Consider the following 14,117-nt stretch of genomic DNA (forward strand, 5'->3'; position numbering starts at 1 on the left):
AATGCAGTTTAAAGCCAGATCTTGAGAAAAAAAGATCTATACCTTTTAAGACTAGTGCACTGCATGATCTTTCAGGCTCTAGAACCAGAGTTAACTAGTTTAACTTTAGAAAATTATTGCATTCTAGTATAGAAAATTATTGCATTCTAGTATAATGTCCTGTAAAACAGCAGTAGGTTAAGATAATAGATTGCCCACTTAACCCTTTAGATCTAAGGGCAGAAATCCTCTATTTACACTTATGTAGAAGACCCTAATAATATATTAGGTGAAACTTAATAAATAGGATCCTTTCTTAAGAAACATAATGTTGCAAATGTGTCTCACCTATAAAAGTATGTCCGGAATTGCAGTGCAAAGGCAAGTATAGCCAAAATCAAATTGTTTTTAAAATAACAAATTCAACAGTCTTTACATTGGCCCAGAAGCTGGCATCATTCTTGAATCAGCTTGCATTTATATAGTATCAGTGTGTGACCCAGCCAGTCTTTCAGTGATGTCCAGCAAGCTAAAATGATCAAAATCTAAAAGGCCTTTCCAGTTCCATGGCATATAGGGAGAAAGCTTTGACTATGCAGCAGTTACCTGTAGGAACTGGCTAAAGAGAATACGAGTGAGCAGATTATGTCTTCTTGCCCATCTTGTGGAGATGGAGGTGACTGTGGCATGCAACAATGGTGACATCAAGTGGAAGTACTAGGTGTTCACATAGTGGAGTTTCAAGCCCACCCTGTAATTAGTGCATTTGCACTTTGCAGCCATGGGGAAATTGTTGTGTGGGGGCATTTTTCTCCTTAAGAGACAGTGATTGCAGGCTCAGAGGAACCACTAAGGGAAGCGGGAGATCCTCAGAATCCTAGGTCCAGCAAGCTGACCTGCACCCTACTGCCCAGCTGTTGCTTGTGAACAGAGGGCTGATAGGATTCCCTGGCAGGAATGAATGGACCACAGGGCTCTCACTTATTCCATAAATAGTCAGATATCATTCTGCAAGAACAAATGAGACAGTTGGATGAAGGTAGGGGACCATCAGGAAGATTCACAGTGGGGTAAGAAAAAAGCAAAAATGAAAGAGTAAAATGCCTCCTCTTCTACAAAATCTGTTGATTTTTACATCTGACTCAGAGACCCACTATACATTAGATGAGATCCAAATATACTTTGATCCATGGCAACATCATCTGTCTACAGCTACCAATATGTCACCAGTTTTGACTCAGATCTTCCAGTAGACTGCAAACATTAAACCACACGGAATGGAGCTGCTAGTTAGGTGGTGCTTTGTTAAGTACTTTCACACTAACATGATAAATCAAGTTAACTGGCAGGAAATCACATCACATTTTGCCATGCCACACCCCCATCCCTCAGATAATGTAGGTATGCTCAAACAAGGAGTGAAAAGAAAGTTGCAGATTACACTGCCATCAGTACTGTTAACCTGTGATCACCTTTTAAGAATGTAGCTAAAATGAACCCAAACATAAAAAAATGGTGTCATCATTAGATAGGTAAAGAAGCAGCTCAAATAGCTGGGATCATACCTCAAAACCTCTTAGTATAAGAAGTCTGGACAAAGCTAAAAATAACGGGATGAATAAAGACTTAGAAAGTTATTAGATGAACAGGTTTTATGTTAGTACATTTTCTGAAGGATACAATGTCTGAAACTCTGTCTGTAATTATATAGTAACTTCAGTCCACAATTACATGCCAAAAAGCCAAAGATTTTATGAGAAACAGACTAAAAATATGAGGCAAAAATCTAGCCATTCTGCAAAGTTCTGGACATTTGATAAGTATGGCTAGGACTGACATCAGCTTCTTGGGGATCTTATTGAAAGTGCACCCCTTTCCCTCATTAACACTTTCTGTTTAAAAAGTATAAAGGGCTGTGGCACTGATCTCCTGTGTTGAGCAATCTGTTCTTGACTTGTAGATAGTGCTTCTTCAACTGGTGGGGATCAGTTTTAACGGAGGTCCAACCTACTGCAATTTTATCACTTTGTCATTCAGGACCTTTGGTTCACCAAGGAAGGTTTTGGCTCTAAGTACAAAATACTAAGCCAACAGGATGGAGCAGCTTAAGCTCTAATTCTGCAAATCATCAGGACTTAACTGAACTAGAATCTCTTATAACTGATGATTACTGAATTATCATTCTCCACAAAAATTCTTGTGTTTCAGTTGTTAGCTGTTTGCCTGGAAGCCGTAATGGTAACAGGACATTTTTTTTTCATTTTAAAATCTTCAAGTCTATGTGTCTAGACTGTCTAGCCCCTACTTTATTGCTTCATACAATTAAGTTGTTTATCTTCTAATGCTGTTAACCAGTGCCTTTGCATAATTTCTTTGCTTTTTTATGGTCTGGATAGAATCTGAGTGTTGTCAGAGCATACTGTACTGATCTTTGTTGTTTTTACTAGCTTCTGAAATATTTTATCCTGTGAAATTCCAGTTTCAGTCATTTCATTTTGCCATGAAATGATGTCATTTGAGATTGTAGGCTGTACCATGCTGTCTACAATCTGAGTGCTCTTAGCCATGATCACTTTTTCAGCTTGCTTTCTTAACCATGCCATTAAATATGAGCAATCTTAAATCTCTCTAAAGCCAAAAACACAGCATCCATGAGACCGTATAACATCCCAGGCTGCGTTTTACATGAACTTCAGAACGAACTGGCTCCCCACTTAAGCACCATGTTCAATAATAGCTTTGCATCAGGCTTTGTGCCCACTGAATGGCACACAACAACAGTTATCCCACTCCACAAAGGGGAAACCCCCACTGATCCCGGGAACTATCGACCTATTAGCCTGACGAGCCTGGTCTGCAAGGCTGTGGAACATATCATCATGGAACTCATAAACAAAGACATTGGTAACCTCCAAACTCTGGATCCCACCCAGTTCGGGTTTGTGAAAGGCAGATCATGCCTCCTGAACCTGATATACTTCTTTGAGGCAGTCACCAAAGCCGTAGATGAGGGTAAGGTGGTTCACACAGCCTATCTTGACCTCGCCAAGGCTTTCGACACCATCCCCCATTCTGGAATTATAGCTAAACTCACTAAACTAGGTATAAATCCCTACGTCACAAGATGGGTTGCCAACTGGCTCACTGACAGAACCCACACTGTAAAAGTTGCAGACTCCAAATCTGACCTCAAAGCAGTGACAAGTTGAGTACCACAGGGTTCCATCCTGAGACCTCTCCTGTTTGGTATCTACTTCTCTGAAGTACAGGCTAGGAGCCATAGTCAAGTCCCCAAATGATGTGGACATCCTACAGAAGGGCCTCGCTGAGACAGATGCCTGGTTTCAGAGCCATGGCTTCAAGCTCAATGCCAAAAAGTGCAGTGTCATCCCCTTTGGTAAAAACTCTGTACCATGAACTAATACATAGGCAGCAATCTACTTAACACTGAATGTGTGATGAGACCTTGGGACCCAGGTTGACAGTAGTCTCTCCTTTGATAGTCACATTGCCACAGTAGTCAGGAAGTCCTTCTACGTGGCACACGTCATCATAAAAGGGTTCTCATCCAGGAAAAAAGAGGTAATTGTTCCCCTCTACTCGACACTCATTAGACCCATTATAGAGTACAGTGCCCCTTTTGGAATGTACCTCACAAGACATCTGCAGCAGCTGGAAAGGCCACAGAAGTACTTCACAAAGAGGATTACTGGCCTCAAACAAATGCCCTACACTGACCACCTCAAAAAACTCCAGCTTTACTCTGTAGCATATCGCCTACTCCAAGGTGATCTCTGCCTAACATATAAAGCTATGTCAAACCCAGAGCTGTTGGACATGCTACACCTAAAGAAATCCCAATCCCTCCGAGCTACACGCTCTAGGGACCTAAATCTTGTCACCATAATAAACAGGACATGCTGGAGGGATAGATTCCTATCCCAGAGACTTCCCATACTCTGGAACAGGCTACCCATCTATGTCAAGCAAAGTTCTTCATTAGCACTCTTCAAGAAACATCTTGATGAGTGGATGGGAAATAGGAAATACACCCTGGGGATCACTTCTGTGTCTCTGCTTGACAGTGGCACAGGAAAATAACTTTCTTGGGTGGCGTAAGCCAGGGAACCTTATTAGCTAGGCTTATGTAGGCCCTTGGACCGATAGCCTAGTACCTACCTATGAACCTATGAGAACCATTGGCACAGATAATTTTTTGATAGCTCTTTCAGATTAATTGTAATATAACTTTTTTCCCCACTAAAGTCAGAGCTTAAACAAATTAGTCCATGCTCATTAGCTGCATAATTCCAATTCAAATCAAAATATTTTCCCCTTGAATGGTGTGGTTTCATGGCCTTGGGTCCTTGGAAGTAAAAACTCTTGCAGTTGTAAGTAAAGATGTATCACTTAGCTGGGGTGACAGTCAGTTTCACCTCAGGATCTGGCAGTCCTGTAGGCTCCCTAATCCCACTCTATCTTTCATATGGCATCTCAGATGTTATTGAGGCTGCTAGGAAGCCATCTCCTTAGCAAGCTGATACCTTCAAATATAGTATACAGTTACTAATTCTGGCAGACCAAGACTGTGCATTTCCCCGTTATCAGCTTCATTTTAGGCTGTTTTCTGATCTGGACTTCTGTTATTCAGTGGTCAAGGTGCATGTGTTAGCTATTTCTGCCCATCATGACCTTGTGCAAGGCCCAATTTTGACCTAACACTGGTTGGTCAAACAGCTTATAAAAGGACTGCTGCATCTCTAGCCCATCTTTAAAAAGCCATCCCCTTTACGGTGCCTGATCTTTTCATTACTGACAGACTTGACCATTTTCCATTTGTGCTCAGAGGCTGTGTGTCACTGAGATTTGTTTCTTGAAAAATGCCCTTTCTGGTGGCCATTGATCTTGGCTCACTGGAACTTGAAGCTTCTGGCCCTTATTTCTTGTGGATCCCTGGTGGTCTAAAGATTTGTCACTCTCACCACCACAGACAGGGTTTGATTCCTGGTCATGGAATTTCAGTGGAAGGAGGAAAATTTGGCATAATGGTTCAGGTCTTTACTTCACACATACAAGGTACAGGGTTTGATTCTAACTTTTGATTACTGGCTGACCTTCTAATAGTCTACAGACTGATAGACTAGTACTTACCTATGAACTTTATGTGGTCTTTCACAATATCTGGATGTCCCTTAGGATGAAACTGCATTTCCTCTCAAAAGCAGTTTCTGTATTTTTCAGAACCAGTCCATTCATCTCTCTGTCTTCTTTGCTGGGATAGAAACCAGGAGAAAGAGAGAGAGAGAGACACCTTAATTCCAGGATTTTTCAACTGAAGGTGCTTGAGTTTAGGAAAATGTACCAGCTAAATTCTTCTTCACTCTTGGAAGGGAAGATATAACATTTGCCAAAACTCTTGAGTGGTTTGTTAGCTGCATTGTCTTCTGTCATCAGGTGGCTCACCAGCTGCTGTGGATTGCTGTGATCCAAGCCTAATCTGCATTAGGGGAAGGATAGCCTTCTTTGCCTGTTATTAAAATGTCTCCGCTGTAGACATTTTTGCTGGGGCCTAGTTTTCACTGTGCACCTTCACCAAAGATTGTTGTCTATACTGTGACAACAGATGTTGGCCCTATTTTGATACTATAAAAATAGGTTACAAGAATTTGCATTTCAGGGCTCAGCCTTTTGAATTTAGTCCTTGGGTTTCCCTTTATTTTCTTCTATCATGGAGATTCCAGTTGTGGATTCAACTCAACCAAGCATCCATCAAGGGGAGGATCCTCACATTAGCTGTAAGTGATATAATCTTGCTTGATGCATCTCCTGTTCATTCATTCCACCTGTTCCAACCTGTGGGTCCTCAATTAACTCGTTGGATCCAACTCGGAAACATTAGTACTCCAGCCTTGAGCCCTTTTAAGATTTTCCCTCCTCTAATGCCCTAGTGCCTAAATTACCTCATATCTCATTTGCCTTCATTGTGTCAAGATGTGGATCTCCTTCTCTCACAGCTAAGTGTTTCATCTGTCTTAGTGCTTGCATTCTTGCAGTTTTACTTATTTACTTTTGTTAGTAATAATCAGTTGTCATTTTTATAATTATTGCATTATTTTCTCCTTTAATGCCTCAGACTTCAGACCCTTTTTTCTCTCTCCTGTCCTCATCAGTGACTTCCCACCATCAGACTGTTACAGCTGCTACCAGTTTTGCTGCTGCTGTTATTTTCTTATTTGTGAGTATTCCTTTGTCGATACGAAAGATGGATAAGAACAAAAAAAGAATCTTTAAAAAATATTCAGGTATGCAGGCATGAAATCCTCTCCCAAGATACTCTTGGTCTATTTGTTGTGTGATTTGGTAGCTTCATTTGTCTGTTGATTGCAAGATTTGTGCTGGATTTGGTCCCGGAGCCTTGGCAGATAAAAAAAAAAAAATGATTTTGATAGGGCTGTTGCCTTCAAATCTGTACTCCATGAAAACCAAGAAACCTGCTGTGACAGTCTCCAAGCATAAAGATATGCAGTTGAAAAAAAGATACCCAGACTTTTCAGGACCCTCCTCAGCATGAAAAACTATGAGGATAGATGTACCTGTGGCTTGGATCCCCAATTATACTTTGCCTTTGGAGCCCACGGAGACTGTTATTGTACAAAATGTTTCAACTAAGTGTCCAGCCACCCAGGGTTCTTCCAAAAAGGAATTGCATCAGATCGCATCTCAGCCTCCCTCTCACTACCATTGGACATCCTTGGGTCAGAGTCCTTTGAGGAATCAGGTCTTATCCCCCAGATGTACCAAGGAGGATGTGCAAAATGAAGTGCATGGACTCCCACATCTGATACCGACTTGGATAATAGAGAGAGATCCCCCTAGTCCCCACCCAATATGCCTCATTTGGCAAGGTCTTAGAAGTTATGAGGCAGAAGAGATCTTGACACACTACTACCCTCAGGATGAGGATGTACTTTTTGAGGCTTCCAGTGTAGCCCCATCTACTTACTGGGTGGTCCCTCCAACAGACAAATTAATTGACCTAGCAGTGAGGAGATCATGGCAGGAGTCAGACACATGTGAAGCAATATGAAGGAAACCTGATGAGATCCTTAGGTCTCCCAAGGACAGGCAGCACATCTCAAACCTGATAGGATCCTTAGGCCTTCCAAGCGCAGGCAGCACTAGATGCAGTCCCCCCAGTAGATTTCATCATCATGGCAGCAGCAACTAAGAAAGAACTGACTGATGATTTAGCTTCTGTTCATTCTCCCAACAAGGAGTCACATGTGAAGTTTAGGTTGGAGAAGCAGGCTTTGACTTTGGGAACTTATGCCTTGAAGGCCCTGAACCATGGCAGTCATATGATTTGCTTCCAGATGGGTTTAGCTCAACAGGCACTAAGCACACTGACATTAGAGTGTAGGAAGCATTTGGAAGCAAACTTGGCAACAATGTCCAACTTTACCAACCTCTTCAGCAACCTCATGCACAATGTAGCAGTGCAGCAAATATAGTAACAAGGGCAAGAGGAGCTGGTATGCTTATAACTACTAATATCTTTATTATTAACCATTAAATATTATTATTGTCTCTTTCCCTCTCCTGACACTATTGGATCCTCTCTAACAATCACTGTTGTTACTCCCCTTTTCCATTGTCCCTAGTGTTCTGCTGAGTATCCATCCTAAAATTCTTTCTTTGTTAAATTCATATGTTCATGCTAGTTTCTATCCAAATATGTCACCTACAACACTTCTATTTGCATCTTGCATTCATTAATTTAGTTCTGTACTCTTTGCTTTTGTACATTTTTAAACAAATGACATGTACCCCTCCAGATAGGAGCAGTTTTCCCAAATTGATAGCTCACCCATAAGCATTACTTAATCTAAAGTTAAGGTTGCCTGACCTAAAACTGTTGTTACAGCCTATGTCCCCACTTACACTGATCATTCTCTGTTCTTTTCTTATCTCTATTTCCCTCCCTGGTGTAAAAAAAAAAAAAAACAGTTTGCTTAGTTTCTGTAAACACTACCTTTTAACCTAAAGATGTATACTGGCCTCCTATAAATACATAAACTAAATTGTGTTCTGTTCTATTAAATGCTTTAAAGTATTAAGGCTGTTGAGAAGGCTTTTTTATTACTTATTCATTTTCTGCATTTTCAGACATTATTTTTCACTGAATTGCTTACCACTGTGCCTTTAAATGTTACATTTCTTTTAGCAAAAAGACTTTAAAGAATATTTTTTTTCACTTGCAGACAACCCATCTATATGAAAACAGTCATCAATGAAAAGAAAAAACAGCTAACATCTCTGCAAATGCATGAAAGAATCATTTTGTAAATTTCATTCAGAATGCAATGTACAGACTTTATTTGACCAAACTGCACCTACCTACAAACAACTTGTCTCACACAAAGAAAATTTTCTAATGGGGAAAAACGCAAGCTAAATAACTTTACAGATGAAAAAAAATAAAAACTTGCCGTTTGCTATGTCTTTAATCATGTTGTCTTATTTTAAGCCTATTTACTTAAAATATATTTTTAGGTTCGGCCAGGGACGTTAATATAAACAAGGGACAATATTATCTTAACTCTACATGTATAATCAATACACTTTTGTATCCCAGCAGCCTAATATTGCATTATATTGACTTTAACATGCTTCTGTCCAGCCTGTCTTATGTAAAGCTCATTTATCTTAAAGCATAGAAAAATTACTTGCTTACTTTAATATCTTTAACATACACACATATAAGATTCCCCCACTTCACATAAAAAAAAACATGACTGCACAGTATACAAAACTACTTTACAATATAACATGCAATTTACATCATGAAAATGTACAAAAATATTAATAAGAAAAATATATTTTACTTATATTTACTTGTTTATTCCCTTTACTGTTGTTCTAAACATTAATGACATAAAGTGGGAAGTATGCTTTACACTTCACCCACAAGTTTAACAAAGTCAACAAAATTCCAGTCTTTCTCAGCCTTTTTTCATGCATATTTCACGTCTAGTCCTATATTCAATGGGGTTTATGCTTTATAGTCATCTATTTATTCAGTAATTTCAGTGTTTCTCATCTTCTTCCTGATCATCTTCATCCTCTAACTTCAGTCTCTGGTTCAAGTCCAAGATTCTTCTAGTCAACTCCTGTGCTTTTTTTCTGTCTATTATTTTTATTTGGAACAACAGAAAAGGTTTCACCGGCAAAGTCTCTCTATGAACTTACTTTGGCAGAAGAATGAGACATTGAGCCCATTTTGTTTGATGGATTATTCATTGATGGATAAACGTTATTTCCAATTTAGCTTTTTCCTGCATCAAAAATGCCTTTGATTGTCCAGGAAAGAAATATTCAGAAGATAGCTGGGAATACCAACTTGAATCTCACACCTTCCTCGTGACATTCCCTGATTGCTGGGATATAGTTCCTTGTCTTCTGACTGGTGTGTTCAGTGAATAATTATTTTCCACAATCACTGTTCTGTCTACAATTTTTAAGACTTTTTCTTTTGGCAATAAACATGTCAGCAGCAACTTTTAGTGCTGGTGTGATTATATTTTTACTGGTATAGGTCCTAACTGCTTTCTGAGGCCAGCTTTGGCGCATACACATAATGTGCCTTATCAATTAACAAATTCTGATGTGGAACACCAGTCCACGTGCTTGTTTATGCTTTTATAAAATTAATACAGTCTGTTCCTAAAAGTTCCTGTAGTAAAGCAGACTATCTCAGATTTTCTCTGCACACTCTTCCAATTCTACTATTTCTACTATTTACTGAAACAGCTCTTCTTGAGAAGCCTGATGCTCAGCCAGCGGTTTTTTCATTTCATCATCTGATTTTTACACTTTTATCCATTCATCTGAATAGATAGTTACAGCTTTTTCTATGTCTTTCAGCCTTTTGTTATTTGAGTTGTACTCCTTCAGTGTTTCATTTATTTATGTGTGATTATTTTTCCCTTTGAATTCCTAGAAGCCGTCTTCTGTAAAAAGCCTAAACTTGAACTGCTTTTTTGTTGAACAGCTGCTGGTTTCTTCCTAGCCAGAGTTTTCTCTTCTCTTCTCTTTTTTTCTGGTTGATTTTTCTCTCAGGTTTTCCAAATGTCTTCTTTGCTGACATCTTGACAGTTTAGTTACTAGCCAGTGACTGTATTTTACCCAAACTGATAGTTTCAGTGACTATTTCCCAACAGTTTCTGTTTTCACACTGAGAGAATTCAGATCAACATATTAATTAGTGTGCAGCCATCTTGGAAGTCACAAACTTCAGCTTATCTTTATAAATTATACCTCTGGACTCAGTTGACGGAGTCTCATTTTTTTAGCACCAAGTGCAAATTGATTCTGATTGGTATTGATAACATAGTATCCCTATGGCTTGATCAGTTTTATTGCTGAAGTATGTTATGAATTTGAAGACATTAGTATGCTGCTTGAAGCAAATCTAAGCTTTAGTGAATATATGGGAAGAGTTGCAAGGAAAGGTTATTTAGCAATTAAAACAATGTTAATATTTTTTTCATCACGGGATGAAAATGTCTTGGTTCTAGTCTTTAAAAGTCTTTAGACCAGTCATGGAGTGTGGAACACAGTTCTGTATATAACAGAGCTGACATAGTAAAGCTAGAGATGGTACAGAGTACTACTGTAATAAGATTATAGGATTAAGTAACATTAAATATAAAGAAAGACTGAAGAAGTTAAGCCTGTTTTCAGTTACTTATAAGTTGCTAAAAGAAAATGTTTTATGGGTTTGTAAGAACATGAATAATTTGTGTCAGCACTTGGGAGTGATCTCATAAGAGATCCAAAAGATACAAGGAATAATTATGCCTTGGTAGCTCTTGAATGAATGCCTAAAAAATAGGTAGGAACTATTTTAGATGACTGCTTGAGAAAGCTGGAAAAGTTTGCCAGTTCAGATAAGGCCAATAAAGAGTTTATTGATTAAAAAAATGGATTTATGGTATAGAGAAAGGGTCTTCTGGACTTTCTCTTCCTGAACGTTGGCCAATGATGATCTCATACAATCTCCTAGACTGCTACCTGATTTAAGTGGAATTTAAACTCATCTTTTACATGGTAGACAGAGTCTCATATGGTGGGGCTTCGTCCTTATCACCTCTGTACTTAATACATCAACTCTGAATTTACTGTACATTAAGGAATTCACCACATTGACCTTACCCTACTCAGCAGTGTTCATAGTAGCAATCATCAACTCAGTATATACTACCTTTAAATAATGATGTAATTGACTCTTCTCACTTTTATAAAGCATTACAAACTGGAGAGTGTTTTCAAAGACATCACTGGTTTCAGTACAGCAGCAGTCTGTAGATTCCTAGCTGGAGCTTTTGCCTGGTTTCCGGATTACATTGTTTACTAGTGTACTTGGCCATCTTGCTGTTAAGATAGGCAGACTGAAATACTGCAGTGTATTTGTGTCAGGTACACTTTGTAACAGTAGATAGGTGAAATGTCCCTGTCTTCATAGCGGATACCTTCTCTCTGTCCTCATCTATACTTATAAGTCTGAGTGATACGTAGACGTTTTAAGTGTTTTGATACAGGGATCATGTTTGTTTAGCCTTTATTTGGCTACAATGGTAGTATACATACATACATACATACATACATACAAATATTTCAAGCACAGGCATCAGTGCCCTTCTAGCCTGCCAATATACCAAAACACTTGTTCCCTAATAAGTGTCTAGACTGTTCTTAAACATATCTAAACTACTATTTGCTTTAATATAATTCGGTAGTCTGTTCCGTGCATCAGCTGCTCTCAGAGAACCAATTGGCACAGTTCTCAATCCTATAGAATCTTCTACTTAGGTTGTCTTATAATTCTGACTAGAAGTATAGACAGGACTTTTTGATAACCCCAAACATTCCCAGAGGTAGCTGTCTCTACATGCCCTATATACCTGAATAAGATGATCTGTTAGATATCTATAACAGACAATCTTCAAGTTCAGGTATTTTAGTCTTTCACAATAACTTACATTTTCACATCCATGGATGCCATTTGTATATTCCCTGTTCTCTTTCCTTGCTTACTATGCTCTCAGGGATCCTAGTATCCTTCACCTTTTTTTCTCATTAAGTCAAATACTGCAGCCAGTACTAGAACAAGAAATCTCAGCCTACCATCAGAAAATAAATAAAACTAAATGGAGGGATAGGAACATCATACATGGCCTCCTCCTGCTCTGGAATAGTCTCCCTCACAAGTCAATCAGTGTATTTCCCTGTCATCCTTCAAACATAGCTTGGACACCCAGATAAGTGCACTTAAATTTACTCCAGGACTTAGAGGCCTTGCCCTCCTTGAAAGGAGAGGTAGAATCTGTGGGTGCTTATTGCCAAGGTGCCCATGGTCTCTGGTTAAATTGCCTTGTATAACATATGATCCCATTACTAAAGCATTGTATCTACAGTTAGACAGTTGATGTAGTGTGTCTGACTGCACTGATTCCCCCTTCCTTGCTGAAGTATTTGCTCTGCATACAGAGCTGAGTTGGAGTACCAGTTCCTAAGGTGGGAAAAAACTCTTGCATTGTAGGAAAATCCCTACTGGCAGTACAGTTCCCTGTGGTGTAGACAAACCTGCCCTCATGCTGCAGATCACAGATGCAAATCCCATCATTAGCATAATATGCTAATGTCCTTTGCTGTATAATCATACCTAATGAATAATAACCTTTTTTGAATCACTATATGGCATCACTCTTGAGCACAAAGGAGTAGACAGCAGTTATTTTGCAAGGTACGTCAGACATTTCATACTTTACTAAGTAGTTGTTTGCTGCTGCAGTATGTAGTGCTGTTGTTCTACAGAACAATTCACTGTGTAACTCTGGTTCTTATAGTACTCCACAGTATAGTGCTGCACATTTGTGCCTTTTAAAGAAAATTACATTCTTCTGTATATTGGCTGTCATTACCAACATCCATTTATCAATGACTGTAATAACAGGTGGTGTGTTAAGCATAGTGCACAGAATGCATTAATGTACCTGCACACTATGAGCGGCCCAGTGAATATCTGTGCATCTACATGATTCATCTTGAACCTATTTTTCAGGCAGCGTTTACATTAAGTTATGTGCTGGTGTCTTTGCATCAAGATAAGTGAATTACAGAACTTTATAGTAGATGAGGATCCTTTTCCTAAAGAATTGATCATAAGTAATATTTAATTTATTTTGAAAGTAGTTTCAGATTGTTATATTAATCAAAGTGTAACTTTTCTAATATATTGCACAGACCATTGCTCCTACAGCAAGAGAAGGCACTATCCTCCAATGTTGAATGCACCAAAAAGATACAGGATTTCTATTTATTTATTTTACATTGAAACAAGTGGTCTGGTCAGTCTGGATTCTAAAATGGATATCCCTTTAGTGTGTCCTTTGGTATATTTTGTTAAGACAAAATTGTTTACCAAGTACCACAAACATTCTACATTTTTGGCTATAGCCTTGCATTGTTCATCTAGAAGTAATTTTATCACATTGTTTCATGAAAGATGATCCAGAAATTCATTAAGCATTATTCCTTTAAAATAAATTATCAAGCTGCTGACATTTTTAAGTGTGCTAATGCTTTTTAAGGTATGTGGCTGCTATGTTTGTCTTTGTCTTTTCTAACTTCTCCTATGAACTGTTCACTGTTCATTTGGGGAAAGAGTGTCATAACAGTGGGCCTTGGGTGTTTTTAGTAGACAATTAAAACAATTTTTGATGTTATTGTTGTTGTTCTGTCTTTCGGCTTTTCCCAGTTAGGGGTCGCCACAGCGGAACTCCGGTCCGCTAATGATTGGCAGTAGATTTTTACGTGCCGAGTTGCCGGCCCTGACGCACAACCTTCAACGAAGGTATGCCCATTCACGCATGTCTCCACACAGAAGACGCTCTAGCTGAGAATCGAACAGGACAACGTCGTACTGTGAGGTGACAACGCTACTGCAGCACCACCACCGCAGATCTTCCTGAGAAAACAGAACTGTACCTTGACTGGTACACTGTATTGAAAGGGTGTTTCTTTGTAAAAAGTAATATAATTTATGTTAGCATGGAATGGAAAAGATGGACTGAAAA

General features: G+C 38.9%; 1 protein-coding gene across 1 annotated transcript in view; it reads left to right on the forward strand.

Annotated features, from left to right (window-relative positions):
* Positions 1 to 14,117, forward strand: part of CCDC39 (coiled-coil domain containing 39) — a 1,972,012-nt gene that overhangs the window by 1,240,071 nt on the left and 717,824 nt on the right. The gene's annotated exons all lie outside the window — the stretch shown is intronic.

This window comes from Protopterus annectens, chromosome 4.part1 (genome assembly GCF_019279795.1).
Source record: "Protopterus annectens isolate FY-2018-M chromosome 4.part1, PAN1.0, whole genome shotgun sequence".
Lineage (NCBI taxonomy): Eukaryota > Metazoa > Chordata > Ceratodontiformes > Protopteridae > Protopterus > Protopterus annectens.